Below are 15,597 nucleotides of genomic sequence, written 5' to 3' on the forward strand. Positions count from 1 at the left end.
CTTTTCTTTTCAACTCTTTGGCATGGTTAAAAGTTATTTTTTCATTCAAATTACTTTTGGGCTATTCCTAGCACTTGTTTTGCCATCCAGCTGTCCTATTGCAAGAGGATTCTGAAGACCACAGCAGTGTTTTTTATACTTTCCCTCATTACATAAGATTTGGTTCAGGTGGTCACCTAATCAGAAGCACATTAAGTAGAATGAGGTGTACTTTGGTTGGAATTCAACTGACACTGGAATGGAATGGCTGTCAGACATGTAGGGATGAAGATTTTTAGAAATTCGTGCAGTGGTCTCTTAATTTTTGCCAGTGGTCTCTTTAATTTTTTTTATATATACAGCTGAAACCAGAAGTTTACATACACTATATAAAAAGACACATGCATATTTTTCTCAATATCTAACATGAAATCAGAATAAACCTTTCCCGTTGTAGGTCATTTAGGATTACCATCATTTTTAATATTTGTCAAATGCCAGAATAATGAGAGAGAGAGAATGTTTTAAGGTATTTTTATTACTTACTTCAAAGTCAAAAGTTTACATACATTTCATTAGTATTTGGTACCATTGCCCTTAAACTGAATGACTTGGGTCAAACGTTTGGGATATCCTTCAACGGGCTTGTCACAATAGATAGTTGGAATTTGGGCCCATTCCTCCTGATAAAACTGGTGTAACTGATCCAGGTTTGTAGGTCGCCTTGCTTGCACCTGCCTTTTCAGCTTTGCCCATACATTTTCAATAGGATTGAGATCGGGGCTTTGTGATGGCCACTAAAAAACATTGACTTTGTTATCCTTAAGCCACTTTGTTACCATTTTGGCCGTATACTTCGGGTCATTGTCCATTTGGAAGACCCATTTCCGCCCAAGCTTTAACTTCCTGGCTGATGTCTGGAATTGTTGCTTCAGTATTGCCACATTATCTTCATTTCTCATGATGCCACCTATTTTGTGAAGTGCACCAGTCCTTCCTGCAGAAAACTAGCCCCACAACATGATGCTGCCACCCCTGTGTTTCACAGTTGGGATGGTGTTTTTAGGCTTCCAAGCTTCTCCCTTTTTCCTCCAAGCGTAACAATGATAATTGTGTCCAAAAAGTTCAATTTTAGTTTCATCAGATCACAGGACATCTCTCCAAAAATTAAGTTCTTTGTGCCTGTGTGCATTTTCAAACATTAATCTGGCTTTTTTATGTTTTTTTTTTTTGAGTAATGGCTTCTTCCTATCAGAGTGGCCTTTCAGCCCATGTGGATACAGTACTCGTTTCACTGTGGATATTGACACAATCTTACCAGCTTCCGCTATCATCTTCACAAGGTCTTTTGCTTTTGTCCTTGGGTTGAAATGCACATGTCGGACCAAAGCACGTTCATCTCTGGGACACAGAACCCGTCTCCTTCCTGAGCAGTATGATGGCTGGACATTCCTATCTTGTTTGTGCTTGGGTATAATTTTTTGTACAGATGAACGAGGCACCTTCAGGTATCTAGAAATTGTACCGAAGGATGAGCCAGACTTGTGCAATTCTCTTCCTGATATCTTGACTGATTTCTTTAGACTTTCCCATGATGCTACACAAAGACGCAGTGTGTTTCAGGTGTAGATCAAAATACATCCACAGGTGTGTCTCTAATTAACTTAGATGTTGCCAAAAAACAGAAGCTTCCAAAAACATGACATCATCATATGGGCAGTCCAGAATTGTTTAAAGGCAAAGTAATCTTAGTGTATGTAAACTTTTAACTTTGCAGTAAGTAATATAAATCCCTTAAAACATTATCGCTCTCATTATTCTGGCATTTGGCAAATATTAAAAATGATCGTAATCCTAATTGACCTAAAACGGGAAAGGTTTATTCTTATTTCATGTCAGATATTGAGAAAAACATGCATATGTGTCTTTTTATATAGCGTATATAAACTTCTGGTTTCAACTGTACGTGAGCTTGCACATTGGCTCCTGCTCTTATACTGTGTACTAGCTATTGAACCCGTTCTATGCCCGGGTGGTGAGTATTTTTATTGGTATATGGTCTCCCATGCTGGTATGTGCTGCCCCCCTCCTGGTATTTGTGCTGCCCCCATCCTGTCCCCACCATCCTATCCTGGTATGCATGGCACCCCTCACCCCCAATCCTGGTATGCATGGCACCCCTCACCCCCAATCCTGGAAGGCGTGGCACCCCTCATCCCCAATCCTGGTATGTGTGGTACCCCATCCCTCATCCCTATCCTGGTATGCATGGTCCCCTCACCCCCCACCCCCCAATCCTGGTATGTGTGGTACCCCTCACCCCCCAATCCTGGTATGCGTGGTCCCCTCACCCCCAAATCCTGGTATGTGTGGTACCCATCATCCTGGTATGCATGGTCCCCTCACCCCACAATCCGGGTATGTGTGTCCCCCTCACCCCCCAATCCTGGTATGCGTGGAACCCCTCACCCCCCAATCCTGGTATGCATGGTCCCCTCACCCCCCAATCCTGGTATGCATGGTCCCCTCACCCCCCAATCCTGGTATGTGGGGTTCTCCTCACCCCCAATCCTGGTATGCATAGTCCCCTCACCCCCCAATCCTGGTATGCATGGCACCCCTCACCCCCCAATCCTGGCATGTGTGGCCCCCTCATGCCTTTCACGCTGTACACACATGCAAAAAAATAAACAGTAATACTCACCTTTCTTCTCTGTGCTCCAGCACTTCTGTTTCCTGTTCTGCTGGAGGCGGGGGGAGGAGGGAGGCGCAAGAGCACCGTGCTGTCCGGCGCCATGTTACTGAAGACACATTGCAAATGTGTCTTCGGTAAAATGGCGCCGGATAGCGCTTTGCGCATGCGCCGATCCAATGCCTCACTCCTGCTCTGGTCTCCGGCGAAGAGAGGCGCCGCAGCAACGCTCCTCCCTGTCAGGTGAGTATGTAAGTATGGCGCCAGAGATCACGGTATGCATTCAGTGTCTATGCATATCGCGATCTCCGGCCCCATACACACTCCTCTTACCTTTAACGTCTGGATGCGTGATCCTGTCTTGAGCCAGACTGCGCATCGCGCATGCGCAGTCTATCGAGGCTTCAGACAGAGACACGCTTGCAGCGTTATATTAAGGATGCTTGCAATGGCGGATATGAGACGAGAATGTTGCACCACATCTCCTGACCATGCATTGGTGCATATGTAGGGGGATGGGCACGTTGCCCAAGCCCCTTGACAAGCCTTTGTGTAATGTTGTACAGTGTAATGTGTAGTGTGTACTGTGTGATACGTATTGTTATGTTATGTGTCTTTTCATATAGTGTATGTAAACTTCTGGTTTCAACTGTATATATATATATGTTTATATATATATATATATGTTTAGATATATATGAATATTACATGACATCGCATTGCCATAATTCACACTGCAAACATGTCACTCATCATGATCCAAGGAACTAGTCTGATTGCCGTATGTATAGTCAGGAAGGATTTTTTTCCCAATGTAGAGCTTAGTGTTTGCCACTTGGTTTTTTTTTGCCTTCCTCTGGATCAACATGTTAGGCTATGGGTTGAACTAGATGGACTTAGTCTTCATTCAACCTTAAAAACTATGTTACTATGTTACTATGTTACATTAGGTGCAGAGAGGGTTACTATGTTACATTAGGTGCCCAGGTTTACAACGGCATGTTTTCAGTGCATGACGAAGTGCAGGGCGGGATGTCATCCACCATATCTCCAATCCAGGGAGTGGTCTGGGCTTTTAATATCCAGCCTTTACACTCAGGTGTGTTCAGTATCAGGGGGGAAACCTGCTACAGAGAGGAGCTCGCATGTGCTGTGCTGAACTGAAAGTGACTAACCCTGAGTGGCCGGACGCCGGCCAATATACGGACTGTGCTGCAACTTTATATTTTGCTTTGCCTTTATACCGAATGGGCTGTGTTTCTTTTATGGACTCCAGGTTAGTATATGATGCTTAATAAACTAACCAAAAATTTAAAAAGACAGTGTTACTTGTCTACCTCCGCATACAGCCGAGCAAGTCGCTTTACCACAATATATACAATATATACACAATATATCCAAATAAATACAGACATGAAAACTAGGAACTTGTCTGACACTATGCATAGGGCTCTTTGCAAATTGCATGGCATTCAGGAGTAAATATATCAACATTGTAGAACAAACACATAATATTGCACAATAATGGGAGGCCTGTAAAGAAAGTTGGGAGTCTATTCAACTTGCTAAGTGAGTATTCCATTTTGTATTAAATGAGGTATAGGGCTGCCAAATTTAATTGGGGCATTCACAATGCATTAGGCTTCAAGTGCATGCGCAATAGGCAGAAGAAGTATATTGCATTCCATATTGGATATGGGAGTGTGGGTGAGAGCACAATGCATTAGATTCTAGGTGCATCCACCATAGCAGTGAGGAATGCATAAGCAACATAGTAGAAAACAGACATGCATCATGTGTGAGAGGTGTAGAGCGGGCACAATGCCTGGAAGATGTAGAGGATGCCATTTTTAAAATGGGATCAGCCTACAGTTAGAAAGAGTTAATGTATATTATGCATATTGCATGAATCTGAAGATCTGAAGTTGATGATGATAAAATATAAAGATATGTAAAGTAAGTGGTGAAATATAGAAACAATCATAGAATTATAGAATGTTAGAGTTAGAAGGGACCTCCAGGATCATCGTGTCCAACCCCCTGCTCAATGCAGGATTCAATAAACCATCTCAGACAGATGTCTGTCCAGCCTCTGTTTGAAGACTTCCATTGAAGGATAACTCTCCACCTCAGGTGGCCGCCTGTTCCACTCATTCACCTTCACTGTCAAAAAGTTTTTTCTAATATCTAATCTGTTTCTTGACCATTTTAGTTTCATCCCATTGCTTCTAGTCTTTCTTTGTGCAAATGAGAATAAAGCTGATCCCTCTACAGTGTGACAGCCCTTAAGATATTTGTAGACAGCTATTAAGTCTCCTATCAGTCTTCTCTTTTGCAAGCTAAACATTCCCAGATCCTCTAACCGTTCCTCATAGGACATAGTTTGCAGTCCGCTCACCATCCTGGTCGCTCTTCTCTGAACTTGCTCCAGTTTTTTTAAGTCTTTTTTAAAATGTGGTGCCCAGAACTGGACACAGTATTCAAGATGAGGTCTGACCAAGGAGGAGTAGAGGGGGATTATTACTTCACGTGATCTAGACTGTATGCTTCTGTTAATGCAACCCAGAATTGTGTTTGCCTCTTTTGCCGCTGCATCACAATGTTGACTCATGTTCAGTCTGTTATCTATTAGAATACCTGCATAGAGAACTACAGGTAGGAAATAAGATAATGTAAGGAAAATAAGAAAATAAGAAAGTGGTTTATTTCATCTGTGGAAGAGACATACAATATTAGTTAATGAGTGGGTAAGAGTCTGAAAGTATAGGACAAATGCACTCACAAGGATAAAACAGACACCTCTGACAAATACAATCCTTTGCGATAAAATTCCTGGTAATTTCTGTTCTTGAAAACTCTTCCCAGTAACCTCAATATAACAATATTTATTGATGAAATGCTTTTGTTTCTTTGTGGAAATAATAACTTTGTAGAACTTCAGGCTTCCGGGCAGTTCAACAAAGAAAAATATTGTATATAGTTTACATTAAACCTAAGACATGGAACAGGTGTAGAATAACACACAACACTAATTGTCACGGGTGTGTCGGAGGTGACAGACAGTCGCCCTGCAGTGGTTTGCAGGAGATCTCCACATTTGCAATGCAGACAGCTGCCTAGATAGGAGGCTGTGATTAGGACCTAGCGACTACCTCCCTTTAGTCTGGGTGTATATATACCTGGTGTGTCTAGGTGGGCATCGCCGGTTTTACTCATTTCTACTTGGAACTTCGCTTCACGTCCTCTCTGGAGTCTTGAGGCAGTGTGCCCTTTTGGAGTTCTTCTAAAGCTAAGTTGTTATTCCCGTGTGCTGTCTTCCCCTTTTGTCTTTAGAGTGCAAGCAGAGGTTTACTAGTTCTCATCTCCTTCCACCCCCAGCTATAGCCTTATGCCAGGGATAGTAGGGCGAGGCACGTGATTGGCGACAGCTGCGGAGGCTGTATAGGGACGTTAGGGGGAGAAAGGGTGACGCTAGTCCAGATTAGCAGTTCTCGGTTTCCTACATCATAGTTGGGCTCCGTCTCCGAGAATTTTTCAGAAAATAAAGCACAGGGATGTACCCCATCCTTTCCCTCCTGGGACAGAACTGCCCCCACCCCTACTGATAAGGCATCAACCTCTACCAGAAATGGCTTGGTCTCTTCCGGCTGGATCAAAACAGGGGCAGAGGTAAACCTCTCTTTGAGATGCGCAAAAGCCTTAACTGCCTCAGTGGACCATTGAACCGTATTTGCACCCTTCTTGGTGAGATGTTATAGGTTTAGAGATAACAGAAAAATTCTTTAGGACCTTTCAGCAATAATTTGCAAACCCTAAAAATCTCTGAATGGACTTTAAACATTCAGGCCTAGGCCACTCCAGTACTGCCTGAACCTTCACCAGGTCCATCTCAAACCCATCACGGGAGACAAAGTACCCCAAAAAACAATTTTTCTGTACTCGCACTTCTCTAGCTTAGCAAAGAGAGTATTTTCACTCAAAATCTGTAGAACTTTGCAGACTCTCTGCCAATGCGACACAAGATCGGGTGAATAGATCAAAATATCATCCAAATAAACAATAATGCTCCTACCGATCAACGGCCTCAGAATGTCATTAATGAAATTTTGAAAAAAAGCAGGCGCATTAGTAAGGCCAAAAGGCATCACCAGACATTCAAAATGACCCTCCTGGATATTAAAAGCTGTCTTCCATTCATCGCCCTCCTTCACCCGCAACAAATTATATGCCCCTCAAAGGTCAATATTAGAAAACCACTTCGCTCCGGTTAGTTGATTAAACAAATCCGGAATCAGCGGTAACGGGTAAGGATTGCGCACAGTGATCTCATTAATCTCCCAAAAATCCAAACACTGCCTAAGACCCCCATCCTTCTTTTTAACAAAAAAGAATCCTACAGCCACTGGGGACTTAGAGGGTTTTATATGACCTGCAGCTAAACTAGTCTGTGGGTACTCCTTTAAAGCTTCCCTCCCAAGAATAGTCAGATTAAATAAACGACTCTTAGGGAGTGTAGTACCTGGGACGAACTCACTAGCGCAGTCGTACTCTCTATGGAGCGGTACAGCTTGCGACTTAACATCCGAAAATACCCTCCAGAAATCCTGAATGGCTTCAGGTAGCTCCCTCTTCAAAACCGCAGCAATGTGAACATTACAGCATTTACCATAACACCCCTGACCCAGGACATTATAGTACTAGACGACCAGTCCAACAATGGATTGTGCACCCTTAACCAGGGTAAACCCAGGACCACTGGAGCTGGCAAATTAGCAAGTACAAATAAGTCTATATGCTCTTTATGTTCCATATTCATAATTAGTGGGAACCCGGTGACCTTCCGAGAAATGCGCCCATGCTCCAGGGGAGTGTTATAAATCACCACAACAGGGAAAGGAGATGACAAAGGTTTAGAAACAAACTTATACTTGACTAGAAATTGTTGATGAATCAAATTAAGAGCAGTGCCGCAATCAACCATTACCTGAAAATCAATGGAATGACCATGAAAGGTGGTATTACCAGATAAAAACACTCCTGTGGAACGTAAAAATGCTATACGAACAGGACAGTTGCTCCTGCTGACCCTTTTTTTCCCTTCCTTATGCGAGCCTCGCATTGCTTAATAAAATGGTCAGCCTTACCACAATACAAGCATAGCCTCTCCGAGAACCTCCTCTCCCTCTCCTGGGAATGGGAGGACATCGCCGCAACTTGCATCGGTTCCCCGCTGACGGCGTGACTAGCCTGAGAGACGGGGTCCAACAATAAAAGAGCCTTCTCTTCACTCTGCCTGGCTCTCAATCTTCTATCCACATGTATATGTAGCTGCATAGCTGTTTCCTAAGTGGCAGGTGCAGGATATGCAATGAGCAAATTTTTAACCCTTTCGTTCAAACCTGCCTGAAACTGACTCTTGAGTGCTGGGTCATTCCATCTGACCTCTGCGGACCATCGTCTGAACAGGGTGCAATACTTCTCAGCCTCACCAGAACCCGGTTTAAGCTGTCTGAGCTCTGCCTCAGTTGATATGACCCGAGCAGGATCATCATATAACAACCCCAATGCAGTAAAAAATGCTTCTACTGACGTCAAACAAGAATCATTAGGATGTAAAGAAAATGCCCAGATTTGAGGTTTGCCTCGCAGTAAAGACATAATAATCCCCACACGCTGTAATTCACTCCCTGAGGACCCAGGACTAAGCCGAAAATATAGTAAACATGCATTTTTTAACGTAAAAAATTCCTGCTGTTTACCAGAAAAAAACTCAAGTAATCCTACCTTCGGATCATCAGGGCCTGCTCCATGGCAATTACTCACGTGCTGTTGCAGACTGGCTACTTTCAGAGTTAACCCTTGCAGGTGCTGAGCAAGCTCCTGGACGCTGTTTATACTGAAGGAATCCGGATGAGGATTTTTTTTTTATATATATATATTTTGGTCGGACAAACTGTTGCGAAACTGCAACTCCAAACTAGGGCAGAAGAGGGAAAAGCTGTCCCTGCACTAGGTCTAGACTGAAGCCCTACGGTGGAGTGGGCAACCTATTCTTAGCGAATAGACCCACCGTCGTTTCCTAGACTAAACTCAAATGAAGACCTAAAGGAAGAGGGGAAGGAGACCATGAAAGAACTAAGGACTGGGAAAAAACAAACTGGTGAACTCCTAACAGGAAACTAGAGGAAGCTGCAGAAACGAAAAAGGGAATAAAGGAATCTTCAGCAGGCAGAACTAGAGGATCCTAGAACTGCACAAAACTAAACACAGAAAGTACTACTACCAAACCTCCTAGCCAGAATTCTCGCGAATTAACACTGTTGGTAATAAAGGATGATACAATCACCTGACCTTAGTCAAAACCAACACCAGGGGAAAAAGACCAGCAGCCAGAAAACCACAACAAAATGGCGGATGGTCCCAAGGTGACCATGAGAACCTTGCCCAGATATTACAGAAAGGGGTAGTTATTTCGGCTCTTTTTCCTGAACTGGAGGGTGAGGTGCTGGAGGCTCAGGGGGACGCCCCTGCCTCCTGCCCTTCAGGAAAGTTATTTGTACCACCTGATATGCGCCGTAAAGTAATCAAGAAACATCATAACTCTGTGCTTGCTGGGCATCCAGGTGGTAAGGCAACCGCGGACCTCCTCTCTCGTCGTTTTGGTGGCCGGGTAACACCCGCCCATCTGGTACTCTTCTTCCGCTACCTATCCCTAGCAGGCCATGGACACACTTGTCCATGGATTTTATTACTGACCTACCAGTTTCTGCAGGCAAAACGGTGGCTTTGGTAGTAGTAAAAAGGTTCAGTAAAATAATTCACTTTGTCGCACTTCCCAATGCCAAGACACTTTCTTTGGTGTTCATAAATGAGATTGTGAAGCTTCACGGGGTTCCCTCCAATGTGGTGTCTGATCGGGGGACCCAGTTTGTGTCCAAGTTCTGGAAGGCATTCTGTTCTTGACTGGGGGTGCAGCTGTCCTTTTCCTCTTGAGCCCTCACCTCTACCACCACTCCTTGTAATGGTTGATGGTAATTTGGAGTTTGAGATTTCGAGAATAGTAGATTTTCGTCTCCAACGTCTTTCTCTGCAATACTTGGTGCACTGGAAAGGCTATAGTCCGGAGGAGAGGACGTGGGTTTCAGCGTCAGAGGTGAACGCTCCAGGATTGGTTGGCTCTTTTCACATCTTTTTTCCTGAGAAACCCGGTCCTGAGTGTCCGGAGGCCACTCGTAGAGGGGGGGTACTGTCAAGGGTGTGTCAGAGGTGACAGTCTGTCGCCCTGCAGTCGTTTGCAGGTGATCTCCACGTTTGACAATGCAGACAGCTGCCTAGATAGGAGGCTGTGTTTAGGACCCAGCGACTACCTCCCTTTAGTCTGGGTGTATATCTACCTGGTGTGTCTAGGTGGGTGTCGCCGGTTATACTCATTTCTACTTGGCTGAAGCAGCATCACGTCCTCTCTGGAGTCTTGAGGCCGTGTGCCATGTTGTAGTTCTTCTAAAGCTAAGTTGTTATTCCCCTGTGTTGTCTTCCACTTTTTTCATTAGAGTGCTAGTGGAGGTTGACTAGTGCTCATCTCCTTCCACCCCCAGCTATAGCCTTACGCCAGGGATAGTAGGGCAAGGCACGCTATCGGCGACAGCTGCAGAGGCTGTATAGGGACGTTAGGGGGAGACAGGGTGACGCTAGTCCTGATTAGGAGGTCACTGCTTCCCCCTTTTCCTAGTGTCTTGGCTCCCTTTCCCTTTCCCCTCTGTATTGCTCTCACACCTGACGTGACACTAATAAAATGCTCACATGACACTTCGGCCAGTCAACCACAGGATTCTTGTCACACACAACATTAACACACTGGACCCAAGACACACAAATACACACAAAACACCAGTATAACGCTGAGTACATTACACACACATTACTAGTACACTGGACAAATGACATACACACCACTAATATATTGGAAACATGTCTCAAACACTACTAACATACTGGACACAATAATATAACTCAAACACAAGATCCTTGTTTCACACACATCACTAACACACTGGACACGTCACACAGACACACACCAGTAGCACATTGAATACATCATGCACACACATACACACTACTAGTACACTGGACAAATGACATACTGTATATACGACGAACTTACTGGACACATGGCGGAAACACCACTATTACATTGGAAACATGACTGAAACACTACTAATACAATGTACACATAGCACATCTCACTAATACACTGGACACATGACACACCTGCCTGTTAGTGTTGAGCGAGCATTAAAATGCTCGGGTGCTCGAAGCTCAGGCCGAGCTCGCCGTGATACTCGGGTGTAATGCGCCCAATGTTAGTCTATGGGAGACTCGAGCATTTTTGCGGTGGCACCCCCGGCAGTCTTTTAAAAGCCTAACAAGTGCCCAAAACGATAGTGACAGTGCTCAAATGACATGGGGACAGCATGGGGATCACCCCAGGAAGCATTTCTGACCCCCAGGTCACTGCTGTCAACAACGTGGTCAGAGGTATTAAGCCACTTTTACAGGCTCACAATAAAACGTTCAAAAACGAAAGTGAAACTTTTTTTCTGTGAAATATGTTAAGGAACATCCTTTCCAGGGTAAAGACTTGTGTATAAGTTAAAATAAATGACCAAAAACAAAAATACTCCTGCACACCTTCGGCTATGTTCACAAGTAGCATTTTTTATGCGTTTTTGCACTTTTGTATTGCTTTCAACTATGACAAATGCATTCACCGTGAAATGTCATTTTAACATTTTACAACCTGATCTGGCCATGTGCTGTGTGACACATGCATAAAGTGCTGAAAAGACAAGGGAACAGCATGGGGAAGACCACTGGAAGCATCTCTGACTCCTAGGTCACTGTCTAAAAGTGTGCCCATCATAAGTGATCCTTACCGCATCAGAAGATGCAGACTTGCAACTATCCCCATGCAAGTTCTAGTCCCAGGGCAGTGTTCAATTGTACCTCCCCCATTCCTTGCAATACAAGCTCAAGTATGCAGCCTGCCACCCACCCACCCCCAGGCTGCAATACCATACTGCTTGCTTGCTTGAACTTGAAATTGGGCCTTTTAGGCATGTGGAGGCGGAATCTGGCCACCACGTCATGGCTGTGTTGGCGGCCTGGAATCCATACTCAGTCCCCAGCCGCCCCACGGCCGGGTGTCCAAACACGGTCCCCAGCCGCCTGGGGGAAGCCGGGTGTCCATAAACGGTCCCCAGCCGCCCAAATTTCTCCTGGGAACATCCCCCCACACACTTTTCTTAGCCCGGCCTGCTTTAGGCAGCATTGGATGAGACTACCAGAGAACCAGACTCCTCCGGTGGGCCCTGACTTCTCCATCGGTGGAGTTGAGAGTGCCAAGGTGAGGAGCATGATGATGATGACAGAAGTTAGCATCTGCTATGTTTTCTTTTAATGCAAGTGTAAGTGTGCAGCCTGCCACCCACCCACCCCCAGACTGCAATTCCATACTGCTAGCTTGCACTTGAAATGGGGCCTTTTAGTTTGGAGGAGGCCGAAGCTGGCCACTACCTCATGGCTGCTTCGGCAGCGAGGTGTCCATACTCAGTCCCCAGCCACCCCTATTTGTCCCGGTAACCTTTCCCACACTTTTCTTAGCCTGGCCTGCTTTAGGGCAGCATTGTCTGAGCCCACCGGACTATCAGACGCCTCCGGTGGGCCCTGGCTTCTCCATCAGGGGAGTTGAGAGTGCCAAAGTGAGGAGCATGATGAGGATGATAGAAGTTAGCATCTGCTTTGTTTTGTTGTAATGCAAGCGCATGTATGTAGTAGCGGCTAGGCCTGAGGTGGTCAGCGTTTTGGCGCATATCCTACCTCCTCCGAGGATTGTTGGATGTTTTCCTGCTACTATCCAAGTTCTATGACTCCTGTTAAAACAAAGCTTCAGGTGATAAATGATGGATGAGGTAGTGGCAAAGGAGAAAGAGCAGGAGGAACAGGGACCATTCACATCAATATCAGGCCAGTCAACCAGATATGTCTTGTAGGATAGGTTTCTGTAACAATATGAGCGGTTCGGCTACACAGTTATAGGGCATACAGTGACTGCAATGCCTACCAAAAAATTCGAGCCACTCCAATGCCCCTTGGAAATGACATGGAGGTCAGAGTGCGTTAACTAAACCTTTTTTTCCATTTATAGCAACTGGGTCTCCTGTGCACTGTTGGCCTAAGCAGTGAATGGAAGGCTTTCCAAAAATTATGAGGAACTGCAATGCCCCTTACAAGAGCCATGTGTGGCACCCCAGGGGTCTGGTCACCACAGTAATAGAGATATTACGTCGGAGAGCAAGTGGGAGGTTTCCTGGTCAGGATCCCTTAAACATGCAACATCCTCCTGCCCCAATCCTGGGAGGGGAGAATTCTGCCCTTATAAACTGGATCTGGGGCGGGGTTGAGTGAGTCAGAGAACAATCAGAGTCAGAGTGAGAGCAAGGGAAAGTAACAGCAAGGAGCTCTGTAGGAGCTAGGAGCTAAAGACCAGGGGCTGGAAGCTGAGCAGAGCTCGCCCTGGCAGAAGACAATAGGAACCGGACACAGGAGTCCGAAGCTGTGAAGACTTATATATCCAGCAGCAGAAACCAGCCGGCAGGGGATTTCAGGTCCTCTGGCCATAGAAGCCCGAAGGCTCAGTCACAAGCAAGGGACCAGCACCGCCGTCGTGGAGCGGAAGCTAACAGAAGGCCCCAAGTCACCAGCCATACGGGTAAGCACTACACGGTACACTCAGGGACGTGGGCTACTTCTACCCGCTTACAGCAAGGTAGCCAGGAAGAGTGAAGACAGACGGGGAGGCCTACAACTCCACCTGGCCAGGGGAACTCCTGCTTGCTCACAGACTGACCAGGCCTCTTATGCTAGCCAGTACTCCCTGAGGGTCTACCTAATAATCATCAGTAAAGACCCTGAACTGCACTGCAAAGACTCTGAGTCATTCCTGCTGCGCTCGTGCACCATCACCCCCATCATCCACACTCACTGCCCTGAGGCTATACTCCTCCCGAGGGGAGTTATTCCATTCTATGCTGCGCACACAACACCAGCCTCAGCGGTCTGCCTCGCAGCGGTGGTACTCCCTGACCGCAATCCACGGGTGGCGCAGTCGGACAATTAACCTTAAAACCTAAGAAAGACTGCCACTGGTTTGACTAGCCTGAGCCACGGGACCGGGTCACCGCCACGGAGACTACAGACCCCAGAGACCCGGCACCGGGTATCCCACACACGTGTACACACGGCCCAGGGGGCGCGTCACATGCAGTACAGCATATTACAAACATAAGTCCCATTATTGGGGAGTGGGTGTCCCATGGTATTTGCTTATGCTTTCCAAGCAAAAGCTGCCAAAAATTAGGACGGAGTAACTTGCAATGCCCCTTACAAGAGCCATGCAGTACAGCATATTACAAACATAAGTCCCATTATTGGGGAGTGGGTGTCCCATAGTATTTGCTTATGCTTTCCCAGCAAAAGCTGCCAAAAATTAGGACGGAGCAACTTGCAATGCCCATTACAAGAGCCATGCAGTACAGCATATTACAAACATAAGTCCCATTATTGGGGAGTGGGTGTCCCATGGTATTTGCTTATGCTTTCCCAGCAAAAGCTGCCAAAAATTAGGACGGAGCAACTTGCAATGTCCCTTACAAGAGCCATGTAGTGCAGCATATTACAAACATAAGTCCCATTATTGGGGAGTGGGTGTCCCATAGTATTTGCTTATGCTTTCCCAGCAAAAGCTGCCAAAAATTACGACGGAGCAACTTGCAATGCCCCTTACAAGAGCCATGCAGTACAGCATATTACAAACATAAGTCCCATTATTGGGGAGTGGGTGTCCCATAGTATTTGCTTATGCTTTCCCAGCAAAAGCTGCCAAAAATTAGGACGGAGCAACTTGCAATGCCCCTTACAAGAGCCATGCAGTACAGCATATTACAAACATAAGTCCTATTATTGGGGAGTGGGTGTCCCATAGTATTTGCTTATGCTTTCCAAGCAAATGCTGCCAAAAATTAGGACAGAGCAACTTGCAATGCCCCTTACAAGAGCCATGCAGTACAGCATATTACAAACATAAGTCCCATTATTGGGGAGTGGGTGTCCCATAGTATTTGCTTATGCCTTGCAAGCAAAAGCTGCCAAAAATAATGACGGAGGAACTTGCAATGCTGGCACCCTGGTGGTATAGTGGTGGTGTAGGCTGAGGATAAGGAGAAGAAGATTAAACAGCCGAAACGAGGAAGCGTATACCCATGTGTGGGTGTGAAGCGGTGCATGTGAATACACCTCCCGAAATAACACAGTGGATTTGACTTTATGTTACTCTGCTGTCATTTGGTGGTGATGAGAAGTCTGGCCCAATCCTGCCCTTGATCATTTTGATAAGGGTCAGCTTGTCAGCATTGTCAGTTGACAGGCGAGTGCGCTTATCAGTTATAATTCCCCCAGCAGCACTAAAAACACGCTCCGATAACACGCTAGCGGCAGGGCAGGCCAGGACCTCCAAGGCGTACAGAGCGAGTTCATTCCAAGTGTCCAGCTTGGATACTCAATAATTAAAAGGCACAGAGGAATCACGGAGGACGCTGGTACGATCGGCAAGGGACTCCCTCACCATCTTTTGAAACTTTCCACTCCTTGTGAGAGTACCCCGCGCCTCAGGGCCGGTAAGCTGGGCGGGTGTCAGAAAACTGTCCCAGAACGTTGACAATGTTCCCCTGCCTCTGCTGGATTGGAGTTGCATCTCTCTCGCCTGTACGCCTTGGTTGGGCAACGAACTGTGACCTCTGCCGCTAGCGTGTTCAGATGGTAATTTTTTTAAGAGTTCTGCAGCAAGGGCCTTCTGGTATTGCCCCATTTTT

This window comes from Phyllobates terribilis, unplaced genomic scaffold, assembly GCF_046119375.1.
Source record: "Phyllobates terribilis strain yellow unplaced genomic scaffold, ASM4611937v1 Scaffold_10__3_contigs__length_209671492, whole genome shotgun sequence".
In the NCBI taxonomy this organism is placed as follows: domain Eukaryota; kingdom Metazoa; phylum Chordata; class Amphibia; order Anura; family Dendrobatidae; genus Phyllobates; species Phyllobates terribilis.